The sequence below is a fragment of the Molossus molossus genome, unplaced genomic scaffold, assembly GCF_014108415.1.
Source record: "Molossus molossus isolate mMolMol1 unplaced genomic scaffold, mMolMol1.p scaffold_m16_p_17, whole genome shotgun sequence".
Taxonomy (NCBI): Eukaryota; Metazoa; Chordata; class Mammalia; order Chiroptera; family Molossidae; genus Molossus; species Molossus molossus.
The window spans coordinates 50,185,267-50,203,271 of NW_023425352.1; the positions used below are offsets into that span (position 1 = coordinate 50,185,267).

Sequence of the window (18,005 nt, forward strand, 5' to 3'; positions counted from 1 at the left end):
CATGCCCTTAACGGAAACCGAACCCGGGTCTCTCTGGACCGCAGGCCAACGCTCTAACTGCTGAGCCAAACCGGCCAGGGCCAGGCTGTATGTTTTTATACATGGTCATCTTTCTTCTTTCACTGCACCATGCATTGAACCTTTGAAATATTCTTGTGAATCTCACATGCATTACTACTGAAGAATTCCAATGCAAAATTGTTTTTTTTGGTTTTTTTTAAGTATGTTTTTATTGATTTCAGAGAGAGGAAGGGAGAGGGAGAGAGAGATAGAAACATCTGTGAGAGAGAGAAGCATCAACATCTATTCTCCTGCATGCCCCCTACCAGGATCAAGCCTGTAACCTGGGCATGTGCCCCAGCCGAGAATTGAACCAGTGACCTCTTGGTGCATGGGTCGACACTCAGCCACCGAGCCACACCACCTGGGCTGAGTTCTTGTTCTCTGTCGCCCATCTCCACTGGGGCTTGTGCTAATTATTGCTAGTCAGGCACATGTTTATTTTCAGGATCTCTGCCTGTCCTCTTGTGCTGTCCTTCCTGTTATATCCCAGACTCCTTGGTGCTGGTCAGGTACACAGCCCTTTGTTGTCCTGTGCCTTAGCTCAGATCCCAAACGGTGCCTGGTGCTGCAGAAAGAGCCCTGAACTGGGATTGAAGTGCCGAAGTGTGGAACTAACTATGTTGCTAAGTTTCTGGGAGCCTCAGGTCACTCACCTCCCTTCTCTGGACCTCTGGGTCTTTAGCTGTGACCAGCTCACTACTCACTTTGGCTCTGTTGAATGGTTGAGGCTTCCCTGCTGCTGGTTTGGCAGTAGCCTGTGGCTGGATCAGCCTCCTAATCACCTGTGTCAGGAGGTCCAGGGAAGAATAGACAAAAGCTCACATTGAAGTTGCTTAAGGTATTTCCACAGTCAGGAAAGTTGCACCTTCCCCTCAGTCCTGCCCAGAACCTCGATTCTCTAATACTGTTCCACCATTTCGAAGCATCTGAAGTATTGCAGCTGTTGGAGCAATCACACCATCCTGGGCCTCCCTTGCTCTCGCATTTGTTAGGTGTGCATTGAGCGTCTCCTGTGTGGCTGGTCCTGCACTGGTCAATGCAGAGGGGCAAAGGGCTCATGTGCTGACCTCAAGGAGCTCATAGTCTAGGGGTCAGGTGGACGAATAAGTGATGCAGAGTCGGAGGGAGCAATAGAAGCACAGCTGACCAGGAGTTGCGTGTGTGCATGTGTACACACACACCTGTTTTCAGGGAAGACTTCCTGGGGGAAGTGATGCCTGAACTAAGAATGAGTAGATGTTAGCTTGATGAGAAATACATTTTTTTAAGTTAATTTTTTTTGTTACATATATTCCCCCCCCCATAACACCCTCCTCCCAATCCTGCCCCCCGCCCCAGAAGTACATTTTAAAAAAATCTTTCTGAAGACATGCTTTCATTGATTTCAAAGAGTGGAAGGGAGGGATGGAGGGGAGGGAAAGAGAGAAAGAGAGAGAAGAGAGAAACATTGATTGGTTGCGTCCCATACACACCCTGACTGAGGATCAAACCTGCAACCTAGGTAAGTGCCCTGGCTGGGAATTGAAGCTGCCACCTTTTGGTGTATGGGATGACACACCAACCAACTGAGACACCCGGCCAGGGTGAGAAATACATTTAAAACAGAGGGGGAGGCTCTGTGTCCCAGGGCATGGCCCAGGTGGGGAACCATAAGCAGCTGAGCACAGCCAATGCATGGAGTGGAAGGTTGGCAGTGGCATGAAGGGACAGGCCTGACTGCTCCATGGAGGGTGTGGACCTGAGCCTGAGGCCACTGAAGTGTATTGAGTAGTAGAGCACACACATGTGATTACATTTATAATCCTGTTTAACATGATACATGGTAAACACAGGGTGGGGCAAAAGTAGGTTTACAGTTGTGAGTACAGCCCTGGCTGGTTTGGCTCAGCAGTTAGAGCGTCGGCCTGTGGTCCAGAGAGATCTGGGTTCAGTTCCCACTAAGGGCATGTACCTCAGTTGCAGTTTGTCCCCTGGTTGATTGTGCGGGTGGCAGCCACTCGATGTGTCCCTTTCACATCAATGTTTCTCTCTCTCTCTCTTCCTCTCTCTCCCTCCCACTCTGTCTGAACAAAAAATGGAAAAATGTTCTCGGGTGAGGATAAAAAAAAAAAAAAGAAAAAAATACAGTTGTGAGTACATGAAACACAGTTTATCCTTATTATTTTTCATACTAACAACTGAAAACCTCCTTTTGCCCCACCCTACATTTCCCAGCCTTATTTATGTGCATGTATTATCTTCCACCGAGATTGTCGCCTCAGTGGGGTGTCTGCAGGGTTATGTAAGCCCTGTGGACCTACTGCAGTTTATGCCATTGGTGCTTGTTAAATGGTGGTGGGTCATCTGAGAGCACCATAGAAAGAGCCCAAAGGCTGTGCAGATCTAACCGGCTATCACTGATCCACTGAGTGACCGGCTTCTCATCAAGACCAATTGGGGCCTTGATTTCCTTGTCTTTTGGTGAGTCTTCTGCCTGCCCTTTCTACTTCACAGAGTTGGCATCAGACTCAGATGAGATGCTGTCTGTGAAAACGCTTTGAAAAGTACAAAGTACAAGCACAAAGGTGTCTATCCATTTATTTATTATCTTCTTTATCTTTCATTAGTGTTTTATAGTTTTCAGTGTACAAGTCTTTCATTTCCTTAGTTAAACTTATTAAGGATTTCATTCTTTTTGATGCTATTGCAAATGAGATTTTTAAAAAAAATTTCCTTTTCATATAGTTTCTTGTTAGTATATAGCAGTACAACTGATTTTTGTATGATGATTTTGTATCTTGCAACTTAACAGAATTTGTTGATTAGTTGTAATAGTTTTTTTGTGGTCTTTAGGGTTTTCTACATACACGGTCATGTCATCTGCAAATAGACAGTTTTACTTCTTCTTTTCCAGTTTGGATGTCTTTTATTTCTTTTTCTTGCCTAATTGCTCTGGCTAGAACTTCCAGGACTATGTTGAATAAAGTGGTGTGAATGGGCATCCTTGTCTTATTCTGGATATTAAAGGAAAAGCTTTCAGTTTTACCCCATTGATTATTATGTTAGCTGTGGGCTTTTCATATATGGCCTTTATTATGTTAATTTTTTTGTATCCTCACCTGAGGACACTTTTCCATTTTCTGTTCAGATAGAGTGGGAGGGAGAGAGATGAAGAGAGAGAGAAAGAGAAACATGGACGTGAAAGGGACACATCGAGTGGCTGCCACCCACACAACCCAACCAGGGCCGGGGACAAACCCCAACCAAGGCACACGCCCCCCGTGGGAACCAAACCCGGGTCTCTCTGGACTGCAGGCTGATGCTCTAACCGCTGAGCCAAACTGGCCAGGGCTATTATGTTAATTTAATTAAGGTTAGTGTAAGGTAATTTTATTCTGTATATGGATTCAAAGACATGATTTTGTTTTGTTTTGTTAATCCTCACCTGAGGATTTTTTCATTGATTTTTAGAGAGAATGGAAGGGAAAGAGGGAGGGAGAGGGAAACATCAACGTGAGAGAGATGCATTAATTGGTTGTCTCCCACTCAACCCAGACTGGGGTCGAGGATTGAACCTGCAACACAGATATGCACCCTTAACTAGGAATTGAACCCATGACCCTTTGGTCTGCAGGCCAACATTCTAACCGCTGAGCCAAACCGGCCATGGCAAGACTTGATATTTTTTAGATGTTCATGCTACCCAAAGTGATCTATAGATTCAATGCAATCCCTATCGAAATCTCAGTGACTTTTTTTTAAAAGTATGTTCCTATTGATTTTTAGAGACAGAAACATCCATGAGAGAGAAACATCAGTTGGCTGCCTCCTTCATGTCCCCTACTGGGGATCGAGCTCACAGCCCAAGTATGTGCCCAGACGCTGTGACCGGGAATCGAACTGAAGACCTCTTGGTGCACAGATGACGCTCAACCACTGAGCCACACCAGCTAGGCTCAATGGCATTTTTTTTTTACAAAACAGAAAAAACAACAAAATTTATATGGGATCACAAAAGAACCCAAATAGCCAAAACAATCTTGAGCAAGAATAATAAAGTTGGAGGCATTGCACTTTCTGATTTTAATATGTTACAATGCTATAGTAATTAAAACAGTATGGTACTGGCATAAAGACAGACATATACACCAAGGCAACAGAATAGAAAGCCCAGAAATAAACCCACAGATAGAGTCAACTGACTTTTAATAAGAGTATCAAGAATACATTACAGGAAAAAGATAATTTCAACAAAACTGAATATCAATATGCAAAACCATATACAGAAATCAACTCAAAATGGATTAAAGGCTTAATGGAAGACCTGAAACTGTAAAACTTTTTAAAAAACAGAAGAAAAAATGGCATAGGTCTTGGCAATGATTTCTTGAGTATGATACCAAAGGCACAGGCAACGAAAGCATAAACAGACAAATGAGACTAAAGTACAAATGCCAAATATTAACAGTGGTTATGTTATCTCTGGTGTTGATTATGGCTGGGGTGATTTATGTGTGTGTGCGTGCGCTCATGCACTTGTGAACGTTTCCATACTTTTTAAAGTATTACTTTTTTTTAGTACCTGTTATTTTAATTGAATGGATTGCTAGATAATGTATTCACATGGTACAAAAGGGTACACAGTAAAAAATCTCTCTTTCCTCTGCCCCAGCCACTCTTTTTCTTCTCTAGAAACAGCTGCAAGTAGCCTGTTAGTTTCCTAAATCCTTCCAGAGATAGTTTATACATCTACAAGCAATATGTATAGAAATGTTCACCCCCATTTTTATATACATGCTAGCATATTATATTAATCTTTTTTTCCTGGAAACAAAAGTTTCTAAAAAGGTCATAAAAAAGGAAAAATAGCCCAGCCGGTGTGCCTCAGTGGTTGAGCATTGACCCATGCAGCAAGAGGTTACCAGTTTGATTCCCAGTCAGGGCACATGCCCAGGTTGTGGGCCAAATCCTCAGTGAGGGGCATGGAGGAGGCGGCCAATTGATGTTCTCTCTCATCGATGTTTCCATCTCTCTCTCCCTCTCCCTTCCCCTCTCTCTAAAATCAATAAAGAAAAAAAATTTTTTTAAAGGGAAAATATAAATGCAAGGCAGTTAATAGCACAGATCCGAGTGTGTGCAGAAACACTAGTTCCATGGCATGTAAATAGGTATTACATGAAATAGAGTTTCCTGGCCAAGTGAGTTTCATTACTGATAAGACGTCTGGGAGACCTTGGTATGCTGATTGTCTACATCCAGGAGGTGGAAGAAAAATCCAGTGCTTCAAGCTTATTCTACCATGGAAACCCCTGTTGCCCAACTCCTTCTGGGGGAGATATTGGAGGCATTCTTGGGAAAGTCTGGGTTCCTATGGAGCATCTTCCATTGGAAGGAATTGATTCGGTCATAGAGCTGACCCAGAGGGCTTCCCTACAGAGGGCCACAATCTCAGAGCAGCTGTGATGGTGGGACGGAGAGAGAACAAGTTAAAACTTGTGCTCCCCTCCCCCAGAGAGGTGAGTGTGTTGGAAGATGGAGGGTGGGGCTGGGCTATGGGGAGCAGTGGACAGAGTCTGGGCTGTTTGAAGAGTATTGATCATGTGACCTGAGGCAGTTTTCCCAGCACTGATCCTGCAGTCCTCTCCTTCTGAACAGTTGCCATGCTTGCTGCTCCTGCGTGAGTGAGCACTCTGCACACCCTGGAGGCCTCAGGAAGGGGTCCAGTATGATTTCCTTTGAATTCACAGGTTTCATAGATCAGAGGGCTTTCAGAGACCCCCCTGCAGGTTCATCTAAATTGTGCTAGTAGGGAAGTGAGGTTTTACAATGCAGAGAACTTTGCAGATCAGCTAACTTTTTACATTTGAGGAAACAGAAAGTGCTTGCACAAGATCATTTGTAATATTAAGCTCATTACATGATAATTGACTTAAAAATATATGAGTTGGGGGGGGAGGGTGGAATATGTGCAAAAGATCCCCTTCTTGTTGATGCAAAGCTCTGCACCATTTCTTAAGCAGTTAATTATGGATTAGAAGTCCCTTGTAAAATTCTTTTTAAATCAAAACAGCTTTTGTCTCCCCAGTCTGAAATCATCAGTTGTGATTGTATTCATTTGACGTAAGGGTGTCGAAACAGATTGTTCCATGGCTAATTAGTCTTTACAAAAATGCAGTTACTTATAAATTATATTTTTAAATGAAATATTTGGCTTTTTGGGGGGAGGGTTTAGTGAGGTATAATTTTCATACAGAAAATTTTATTTTTTTTGGGTACACAGGTCTGAGTTTTGACAATTGTAAACAGTAGTGTCAGTACCACCACAATTTTTTTTAATTGTTTTTTTCTTTATTGATTTTAGAGAGAGAGGGAAAGGAAGAGAGAGATAGAAACATCGATGAGAGAGAACATTGATTGGCTGCCTCCTGCATGCCCCCCACTGGGGATTTGGCCCACAACCTGGACATGTGTCCTGACCAGGAATCAAACTGGCGACCTCTTCTTGGTGCATGGGTCAACGCTCAACCACTGAGCCACACCAGCCGAGCTGTCCAATTTTTTAAGAACCATTTGTTGAAGAGACTGCCTGTCTTCATTGAGTAACATTGGTCCTATGTCAAATATCAATTGGCTGTGTATGTGCTGGTCTATTTCTGGACTCTGTTCTGTTCCTCTGATCTATATACCTGTCCTTTCACCAATGCTATATATACTGTCTCGGATTCTGTAACCGTAGAGAAAAGCTTGAAATCCGGTATTGTAAGACCTCCAACTTTGTTTCTTTTTGTTTTGGTGACTATAGGTCCTTTGCTTTTCCTTATAAACTTTAGAATCAGTTTGTTAATTTCCACAGGAAAATAATCCTGCTAAGATTTTTATTAGGATTGTGTTAAATCTATAGATCAATTGCAGGAGACTTCACATCTTAACAATATTAAGTCTTCTGATGTAGGTACACAATAGATCTATTAAATCTTTGTTTCTTACTGTGTGTTACAAATGTAAATTTTGACCTTTGACTTCTGCAGTCTTTGAAAGCCTTCTGTGGAACCAGATGCCTTCCAGATACGGGCAGTGAGCAATGCAGGTGCATGAGGAAGCAGAGAAAAGGGAATTCTCAGAAGATCCATTTAAATTCTCAAGAGGCACAGGGACACAAAGGATCAAAAAGGAACAAATCCCTTGGAAAGAATTAGAAAATCCATATCAACTGAGGGGAAAATATTTTGAAAGGCAACAAAAGATGACCCCAGGTTTAAGTTTTAAGAGCATCGGCAGATACATGCTTATGGTGGTGGCTTGGGTTGTTGAGTTTGTTTTGTCAGATTGGGTGTGGGCTTAGAGATTGGAAGTAGAAGTATTTCCAAGGTTCATCCTCTCCTGTCTGCACCCTGCCTGGAATTGATCATGGCCTTTTTAGTTGTTGTTGATCAAGGACCATACTAGGCCAGCACTGACCTGGGTGCCAGGCAGGGCACAGTGAGGGATCTGGGTCTTCTGCCCCATTGGCATAGGCCGAGGGGTATTTCCCTCACACTGGAAAACATACCTGTCATGTTTCTTCTCTTACCTCCAGCAGGGCAGAGGCAAGAAGCCTGCCTCTAGTCCCTGATAACTGACCATAACTGAAAGGTGATCATTCTGGCTAGACCTCAGCCAGGTCAGGCCCAACCCGGCTTCACTGGCTCTACCTTCCATCTAAGCTTAAGTGGTCCTCAGGGCCTTTCACCCAGCCTCTGTTTGGGTTGTTCAGGGGACTCTGGTGCCACTGTTCAGGGCTGATATTTAAGAAGGGGGAGGAGGTGGCCTGGCTGGTGTGGCTCAGTCGGTTGGGCATTGTCCCATGCACCAAAAGGTCACAGCCAATGGAGGTTTCTCTCTCACATCAATGTTCTCTGTCTCTCTCTCTCTCTCTCCTCTATCCCTTCTCTTCTGGCCTCTCAAAAATAAAATAAAATTTTAAAAAAGAAGGGGGAGGAGGGATTTCAGAGTATAGTGCTCAATAAATATCCATGGTCCAGAGCACCAGCTCTCGGAGCTAGGCTGCCTGGCTTCAAATCCTATTAAGGCTACTAACTGAGGCTGTGGGCAGTTGGTTTAACTCTTTTTTTTTTTAATCCTCACCCAAGGACATTTTTGCATTTATCTTCAGATACAGCGAGAGGGAGAGAAGGGGGACGAGAGAGAGAGAAATATTGACGTGAGAGAGACACATCGACCAGCTGCCACTCACATGACCCTAAAAGGGGCCGGGGACAAACTACAACCGAGGTACGTTCCCTTAGCGGAAACCGAACCTGGGCCTCTCTGGTCCGAGGGCCAATGCTCTAACCGCTGAGCCAAACTGGCCAGGGCTGATTGAACTCTTGATGCCTCTGCTTCCTCTCTGTAAAACTTAGATAATAAGGCTACATTGAGTTGCTGGAGGGTTATGTGAAATATACAGGTGAAAAGCACTTAAAAGAGTGCCCCGCAATAGTGAACTCTTCAGTGTTGTGGACCTCACAGAGTGCCAGGCCAGGCACAGTACCCAGTCTGACACCTCAGACTGCCCTGGAGACCTCATTCTATCACTCTAGAGCAGTGGTTCTCAACCTTCCTAATGCCGCGACCCTTTAATACAGTTCCTCATGTTGTGGTGACCCCCAACCATAAAATTATTTTCGTTGCTACTTCATAACTATAATTTTGCTACTGTTATGAATCGCCATCGGAAATATGTGTTTTCCGATGGTCTTAGGCGACCCCCGTGAAAGGGTCATTTGACCCCCAAAGTGGTCGTGACCCACAGGTTGAGAACCGGTGCTCTAGAGTGTGTACTTTGGAAGTCCTGACTTCATGTGCTGAAAAATCGCTACAGTGTTAAAACAGACATAGAAACAATTTTTATCTTAAAAAATTTTTTTTTGTTTTCTTTATTGATTTTAGAGAGAAAGGAAGTGAAAGGGAGAGATAGAACATGGATGAGTGAGAACATCAATCGGCCGCCTCCTGCATACCCCCCACTGGGGATCAGGCCCACAACCTGGGCACATGCCCTGACTAGGAATCGAACCGGTGACCTGTTGGTGCGTGGGTCGACACTCAACCACTGAGCCACACCGGCTGGATGAAACAGCTTTTATCTTTATTAAGACTGTATCAGCCCAACTGGTGTGGCTCGGTGGTTGAGCATTGACCCATGTACCAAGAAGTCACTGGTTCGGTTCCCGGTCAGGGCACGTGCCCAGGTTGTAGGCCAGATCCCCAGTGGGGGGCATGCAGAGGCGGCCGATTGATGTTCTTTCTCATCAATGTTTCTGTCTCCTCTCTCCCTCTCCTTTCCTCCCTCTCTCAAATCAATAAACAATAAATAAATAAATAAAACTATCAGTGTGGCCCAGGCTTTGCTCTTTCATGTTCAACCAGGCATTATTGCCCCAGAAGTTTACGAGATTTGGGTTCCAGTCTTAACTCCTTCCCTATGTGCCAGTCCCTATCTCTGGACTTTACCTTCAGTTTGTGGATGTTTTTCATATAGTAATGTACTATTCTCATCCTATTGAAACACTCAATGATTCTCATAGGCTAGTGTTTCCTGCCTCTTCCTATCATTTAATTTATAAATCACTATTTTCTAAAAATATAGAATGGGCCCTGGTTGGGTTATGTGGGTGGCAGCCAGTTCACGTGTCCCTTTCACGTCGATGTTTTTTTTTCTCTCTCTCTCTTCCTCTCTCTCCCTCCTACTCTATCTGAACAAAAAAATAGAAAAATGACTTTGGGTGAGGATAAAAAAATAAATAAAAATAAAAATATGGAATGGTCCACATTATTTGTAACTTAGAGTGATTAAAAATTATATTTTGAAATATTGAAAATTGTGTGATTTCTACCCATTCTCCCCCCAGTAGAGGCACTCTCAGCCTCTGGGAGCCGTGGAAGGAGTCCTCACCAGAGGAAGTTCATCTCTGGATCAGACCGAAGAGAACCAGGGCACTCACGGCCTTGTCTTCTGTGGGAGGCCTCTGCCATCTGACTGGGGCAAGCCGTGCACAGAAGCAGAAAGCTAGTAAGGGCGGGAGCTTGGCAGGACAAGTATGCGTGTTTGCCCCTCAGATTCCTTTAGTGATCGTTCTTTCATCCTTCTTCCTAATTTTGATTCTTATTGGAATACAGGTAAAAAAAAAAAATTACCTCTGTGGAGCAGTTTTGATGTTTACTTTGTTTTTGTTTTTTGTTTTTTTTATTCTAGCCTTTGCCAGAATCTGTTTCTCTTAAGCTTCTCATCACCCGACTCGCCACAGCCCTAGAAAGGGAATACAGGAATGGTGTACCCTTTAAATGGCAATTCTGGGTCACATAAAATGGGCTGTTTATGGACAGCAATAGCATCCAATGATGGTGCTTTTCAGAAAGTCCAGGCTTATGTGTATTTTTCAACTGAGCTGAATTGTCTAGCCCTGCAGTTGCTCAGAGTTAGATGTGCTGGTTGAAAGTCCAGGTAATAAAAATAACTTTTTTTTTTTTAGTGTTCTAACGGAGTCAAAGCACTGTGGATGTTAGCGGTTACTTGATGTGCCTTTAGAAACAAAGAAAGTTGAAGACAGCCTGGTTCTCAAACCCAGGGCACTTCACGAAGACAGTGCCTCTATTTCTGTTCTTACTCTTTGATCCCACACAATGGAGTTGGATGTTATTTCCCAAAGTGTTCTATGTATAGCATTGGTGATGGTACACAAGTTGATTTAGGTATTCATTTAAACATTAATTTTTTTTTTATCCTTACCCGAGAACATTTTTTGATATTTTGTTCAGATAGAGTGGGAGGGGGAGAGAGAGAGAGAGAGAAACATCGACGTGAAAGGGACACATTGAGTGGTTGCCACCCACACAACCCAACCAGGGCTGGGAACAAACTGCAACTGAGGTACGCTCTCCTAGCAGGAACCGAACCTGGGTTTCTCTGGACCGCAGGCCGATGCTCTAACCTGATGCTGAGCCAAACTGGCCAGGACTCGACACTCTAACCGCTGAGCCAAACTGGCCAGGGCTAAACATTAATTTTTTAAAAAATGGGCTAAGGTGCCCATCCGGTGTGGCTTAGTGGTTGAATTTCGACCCATGCACCAAGAGGTCACCGATTCGATTTCCGGTCAGGACACATGCCCAGGTTGTGGGCCCAGTACCCAGCGGGGGGGGCGTGCAGGAGGTGGCCAATCAATGTTCTCATTGATGTTTCTATCTATCTCTCCCTATCCCTTTCTCTCTCTCTCAAATCAATAAAGAAAAAAATATTTTTTAAAAACGGGCTAAGATATACCTTTTATTATAGCAAATGGTACTGATTTTCCACTTAAGGTAGGGACATAAAGTTTCCTTAGTAATTATTTTAATACAATTGATTTAAAGATAAAGGTATATATGGATAGGTCCTAAATCCCAAAGGTGACCCAAATGATTGATGTTTAGGAAACAATGGACTAGGGTTTCTAAGACACTAACTTCTCAACTTTCCTCAACTATAAGGAAACCTCTTGGGGTGTTTGTGTTGCAGAAGTTTCCATGGAGATGAATACTGCATGACATACTCACTTTGAAGTTGACACTTTGTCAGTAGCTGAGATTCCATAACATTTTGTTTATTTTATTTATTTTAAAAATATTTTTTTTCTTTATTGATTTTAGAGCGAGAGGAAGGGGGGAGAGAGAGAGAAACATCGATGAGAGAGAACATTGCTTGGCCACCTCCTGCATGCCCCCCTCCCCCCCGGGAATCAAGCCCATAACTTGGTTTGTGCCCTGACCAGGAATTGAGCCAGCGACCTCTTGGTGCATGGATCGACACTCAACCACTGAGTCACACAGGCCGGACAACATTTTGTTTATTTATAATTAGACTTGTGTGTGGGTTTCCCAGGCCTCTTGGAGTATGGAGGCTGTGGCTACAGGGACATTACTGACTGGGACCACCAGCTTTAATTACACGGAGCGGAGGCATAGAGAATGAGGGGAAAGCGGGAAGGGTGAATTCTCTAATTTACCTGTGAATTCTCTGCTTCTCTGCAGATGCCAACTAGGTGTCCTACAATTCAATTCTAACACCAGCTTCGTGGAGTTAGCATTAAACCTACAGGTGTAAGAGTCCCAGAAGACTGTCTCTACTTCAGACTCCAGTTGAATGTTTTGTGTCCTCAGGTTACTGACACTTCTTTGCAGCTTGGCTACAAAGTCAGGAATTCCCACAACCATCCTCCTCAAATTCAGTAATTTGCTAGAACAACTTAGGGAACTCAGGAAAGTGCTTTACTTACTGTTACCAGTTTATTATAAAGGATACAACTCAGGAGCGACAACTGGAAGAGATGCATAGGGTGAGGTAAAGGGGGGAAGGGTCCAGACCTTCCATGCTCTCTCCAGTACCTTGATGTGTTCACCAACCCGGAAGCTCACCCAACTTCATTGTTTAGTTTTTATGGAGGTTTCATTACAATGACATGATTTATTAAATTATTGGCCATTGGTGATCAATGCACTCTCCAATCCCTCACCCATCCCCAGAAGTTAGGAAGTGGGGCTGAATGTTGCAAGCTTCCAATCAAGGCTTGGTCTTCTGGCAACCAGCGTCCATCCTGAGGCTGTCTAGGGGCTCCCCAATCACACTAGTCACTCAGGAAATTCCAAGGGTTTTAGGAACTGGGGACAAAGAACACATATCTTTACATGACTTGATAAGGGGAAACAAGTCTCCACATGAAGTCAAACACAACTCCATCTTGCAAAAAGAATGGGAAGAAGAGGGAGCATCAATATTATAGGAAGTTTGAATGCTCCATAATTAAAGAATCATGTGCGTTTTAACTCAGTTTTTAATATAATCATCCTCCAGCTGTGTCAGTGAAAAGTCATTAAATTAAAAAATCTTTTAGCCCTGGCTGGTTTGGCTCAGCAGTTAGAGCATGGGCCCATGGACCAAAGAGTCGCAGGTTCGTTTCCAGCCAAGGGCATGGCTCGTACCTTGGTTGCGGCTGGTCCCTGGCCCTGGTTGGGGTCATGCAGGAGCAATCAATTGATGTGTCTCTTTCACACTGATGTTTCTCTTTCTCCCTCCCTCCCTCCCACTCTATCTGAAGATAAATGGAAAAATATCCTCGGATGAGGATTAACATTTTTTTGTTTTATTTTAATTAGAGCATTGTTGAGTTGTGGTATTCATCTTTATTAATTTTATCTGGAGTGCACACATAAGGTGTTTTCAACAGAGCAGCAGTTCTCAACTCGACCCTTTCACAGGGGTCGCCTAAGATATAACAGTAGCAAAATTACAGTTATGAAGTAGCAACGAAAATAATTTTATGGTTGGGGGGTCATCACAACATGAGGAACTGTATTAAAGGGTTGTGGCATTAGGAAGGTTGAGATCCACTGCATAGAGACTGTTTATTTATTTATTTATTTAATCCTCACCTGAGGACATTTTTCTATTTTTTGTTCAGATAGAGTGGGAGGGAGAGAGAGGAAGAGAGAGAGAAGGAGAAACATCTATGTGAAAGGGACACATCGAGTGGCTGCCACTCGCATGACCCAACCAGGGCCGGGGACGAACTGCAACCGAGGTACATGCCCTTAGCGGGATCTGAACCCGGGTCTCTCTGGACCACAGGCCAATGCTACAACCGCTGAGCCAAACCGGCCAAGGCTAGAGACATCATTTTTTCATCACTTTAAATATGTTACCACACTGCTTTCTGGCCTCTGTTGTTTTTGGTGAGATGTCAGCTGTTATCTATGTGGGACTTCTTTGTATTGTTGAGTTGTTTTTCTCTTACAGCTTTTAAGATTTTGTGTGTGTGTGTCTTTGGCTTTCAGTGTTTTCATTCTCTGATGTGTTTGTGTGTAACATTCTCATACTTAGAAGTTCTTTGAGCTTTGTAGATGTATAGTTTTTCAGCAACTTTGGGAAGATTTTACTAAAATTTATTAAAGTATTTTTTGTCTGCCCCCGTCTTCTCCTGTCCTTCTGGTATTCCTCCTCACACATAGACTGGTGCACTTACAGGAGTTTTGCATTTCTCTGAGACTGTTTATTTTCTTCATTCTGTTTTCTTTGTTCTTTGGGTTGCTCATGTAATCTCTGTTGATCTATCTTAGGTTCACTGATTCTTCTGACAATTCAAACCTACATTGAAACCTTCTAATGAATTTTTAATTTTGGTTATTGTACTTTTCAACTTCAGAATTTTCATAGTTTTTTTTTATTGATATATTTATTTGGTGAGAGGTTGTCTTTGTACTTTCCTGTATTAAAAAAAAAAGTGTTACTGATTTTTTAGAGCGAGGGAGGGAGGGAGAGAAACTTTGATTTGAGAGAGAAACCTCAGTAGGCTGCCTCCTGCACGGACCCTGACTGATGATGAAGCCCACAACCTGGGCATGTGCCCTGACTGGGAATCAAACGGGCAACCTTTCGGTGCATGGGATGACGCCCAACCAACTGAGCCACACCAGCCACGGCTCCTGTACTTTTTTTTTTGGTATGTGCCCCTAGCGGGAACTGAACCCGGGACTCTCTGGTCCACAGGCCAATGCTCCAACCGCTGAGCCAAATCAGCCAGGGCGCTCCTGTACTTTTTAAAGCATGGTTTTCTTTAGTTCTTAGAAGATATAATGGCTACCTTGAGGTCTTTAAATCTGGTGTCTTGTCCCTTGCATAGGTGGTTTCTGTTACCTACCTTTCCCCCTGCATGTCCTGTGATGTTGAAAACTGGGCCTTTTAGGTAATATATATTATAGCAACTCTGCATACAGATTTCTCTCTCCTCTCTGGGACTTGTATTTGTTTGCTTTTGTAACTTGACTAGGCTACTTCAGTGAAGTCTGTTTCCCCAGCAGCATCAAGCCTTTGGTGTTTTTCCTCAGAGAATGCAGCCTTGGTTTCACACACAGTCACCCTGGTTTTTAGCAGGGGTCCTTCTTTGACTCCTGGAGAAAATGTCTGCTCATTTGGTATGATGCCACTCTGTGAGGCTCTAAATTAATTACTAGCTGAGAGTTCTATTGTTTTCAACAGCGCTCTGGGACAAATTAGCTCGGCAGTCTGATTCCATTAAATTCTGGCCGGGATCATTTTAGAGGTCAGTCTCTGAGGTTTTGTCTGACCCCAGGAGTGCTCTTCTTAGCTGTTTCTTTTTCTGGTTCTTTCTGGTGCAGGAACTGGTCTGTAGTTTAACTCATTGTTCTTAAGAGGAGTTCTTTTTTTCAGGGGTGCTCGTAGGCTTGACCTTCCTGCACATTTTTTCAAATAAAGTCAGCTCCTTTGGGGAGCATTCTGGAACTCTTTCTTATGAACCGCCACTTCCTCTGGGCACACAGCCATGGCTCTGGTGGTAGCCTGTGGTCCTCTCAGCTTGCTCTACCAAGGTGGAACCTACGGCCTGTGAGTGAGCTGGGGTGCAGGCAGTAGAGATCCAGTATTCTTGGCCTGCTGCTCCTGGGGTAGAGCCAGGACTAGGTTTGTAAGGACTGGGTAGAGAAAGGGAACCCCCAGTTTCTGTGCCACATTTCCCAGGACTTTAAATGTAGCCTCTTGTTATGCAATGTGCTGAGGTCCCAGAAAACCTCAGTGTATTGTTTGTGGATTCCAAAGAAATAACCCAGAGGACTGGCTATGAACACATGGGTTTTTTATAGGACACTGGTGGCAGCCGACCGGTGAAGGTTCCACTGCACCAGCTGCCACTGGTGACACTGTCCCCCTGAGTCCCATCCGGCCTGTGGACGGGCTGCACCCAGGGCAACTGGCTGGTGCTATTGTTTTGCCGCCACCCAGTCGCTTTAACTGCCGAGCCAAACCGGCCAGGGCTAACTAGATTTTCTTGAATTAATGTTTCCTCATTTGGTGTATGCCCTTAGAACAATTTGCAGTCTTTGAATGGATGGTTGTTTTTTTATAGTACCCTCCAGCTTTGTTTTGCTAGGAAGTGGTCCACAGAGTTTCTCACACTGACATCCTGAAGTGGAACCAGATTAGTTATTACTTATGTAACAGCCAGTCAGTCCTGAGGTGATGCCAAAAGAAGCAGTTGGAAAAACCGCCCACACAAAGTGGCCGAATATTCCAGAAGCATGCAACTCAGAGAGATGCATTTTTTTTTTCTGCTTATGCACAGGAGAAAGGAAATCGTCTCTCCTGTTCCAGAAAGGAGAAACACCTTTGCTACTTGGACACAGGATGGAAAGCATTCTGAGTTTTCTAACCTTTTGCAGTATAAACACATCTCCCCAGGGGTCAGATAAGCTCCAGCTTTTTGACCTAGAGATGTACCCGAGGTCCTGGGCCTCATTTTCCCTTGAAATATAAACATATACCTTTAGAGTTGGGTAACTCTGCTCTATCTGTACAGTTGCAAGTTACTTTCCCAAGGCTCGCTCTTAACGCAGGATCATAAGTTTTCAACAAATTTGGAAACCCCAACTGTGCAGGAACACAAAACTATTTTCTCTCTACCCCATGATTCCACCTCTTATATTTCTCCATAGTTGTCTACTGGTAAAATTTTCCATAATATGCCACACCATTGGTCATTTTGTTTCCATCTGATCATCAGGAGTTAGGACCAAATCCATTGGTGTTCCAAGCTGCACTTACCCAGCTATTGCCAGCAGGACTCCAAGGGCAGGATGAGGTCAGTCCCACTGTATCAGTCTTAGTCTTGGCCTCCAAGGCTCCTCCTGGTTTTAGTTAGTTGAATAAATTTCATTGACCATAAAGATCTAACCTTAGGATGCCTGGTGACTTCCTCAGGTTTCTGTGTTAACTTTGCCTCTCTGGCCCAAGGCATATACCCTGATCCAGCTGGATATATTAATACTTTGCAGAGACTTTGCCATGACCTGCAATAGAGGAATCTATGGCAAATTCTGTTGTCCATACTTTACCCTTATGAGTGGAAGCTGACTGAATGCCTTTGAGGCTGAGGCAGGGTCACATCACTTCAGCTAAAGTGAGGAATAAATTTCCCCCCACTTTCTTTTTTTTTTTTTTTTTTTTTTTTTTTTTATCCTCACCCGAGGATATTTTTTGTACAGATAGCGTGGGAGGGAGAGAGAGGAAGGGAGAGAGAGAGAGAAACATCGATGTGAAGGGACACATCGAGTGGCTGCCACCCGCACGACCAACCAGGGCCGGGGACAAACTGCAACCGAAGTACGTGCCCTTAGCGGGAACCGAACCCGGGTCTCTCCGGACCGCAGGCCGACGCTCTAACCGCTGAGCCAAACTGGCCAGGGCAATTTCCCCCCACTTTCTAATGGAATAACTCACATTGCAGATAAGCTGCTCACAGAGTTCATGTCTGAGGGCTACTTGGTCTCCATGTTTCCCTAAACTTTCTGATCATGCCTCTAGGTGGAAGTCAGTATTTTCACCACAGATAAGTTAATGCCCCCTTCCATAAACACAGCTCCAATAGCCACACATGGACCCTCGGGAACAAAGTTTACGATTGCTGGGTCCCCAGTGGGACTATATGTCAGTTAGGCAGCACAAGTGGACAGAACCCCTAATGTGGCCTCCCACCTCCCACCCGCTGATAGTTTGGGGGCTTCCCTTCAGGCTAAGTAATTCAGGTCAGTTCAGTCCTGGTTTTCAGAGGGACTGCCTGTAGGCAGTCAGTTTCAAGCAGTCTTACTTATGACACCAGTTCATCTGTTCCCGAGGTGTGGACAACACCGGGAGCTGTTCCAAATGGAAAATGCAGGAGCTGGGATCGTCCCCTCCTGCCTGTGGTCAGCTGTCAGGCTGCGAGAGCATGCTCGGGGTCAGCAAGGAGGGCAGTTAGGACAAGGGGCACAGGACAGCAGTGGGGAGGGCAGCATGGCAGCATTCTCCTTTCGGGAGGAGGGCCCCAGGAGCAGGTTCTGAGGAACAAAGATCATTAGTCCCCCCCTCCCCCCCCAAAACACACACCTTCCCCTCTCTCTCC

The 18,005-nt window shown here is 44.2% G+C and overlaps 1 protein-coding gene across 1 annotated transcript in view; it reads left to right on the forward strand.

Annotated features, from left to right (window-relative positions):
* Window positions 1–18,005, forward strand: part of STOX1 (storkhead box 1) — a 65,672-nt gene that overhangs the window by 9,854 nt on the left and 37,813 nt on the right. The window lies entirely within an intron of this gene.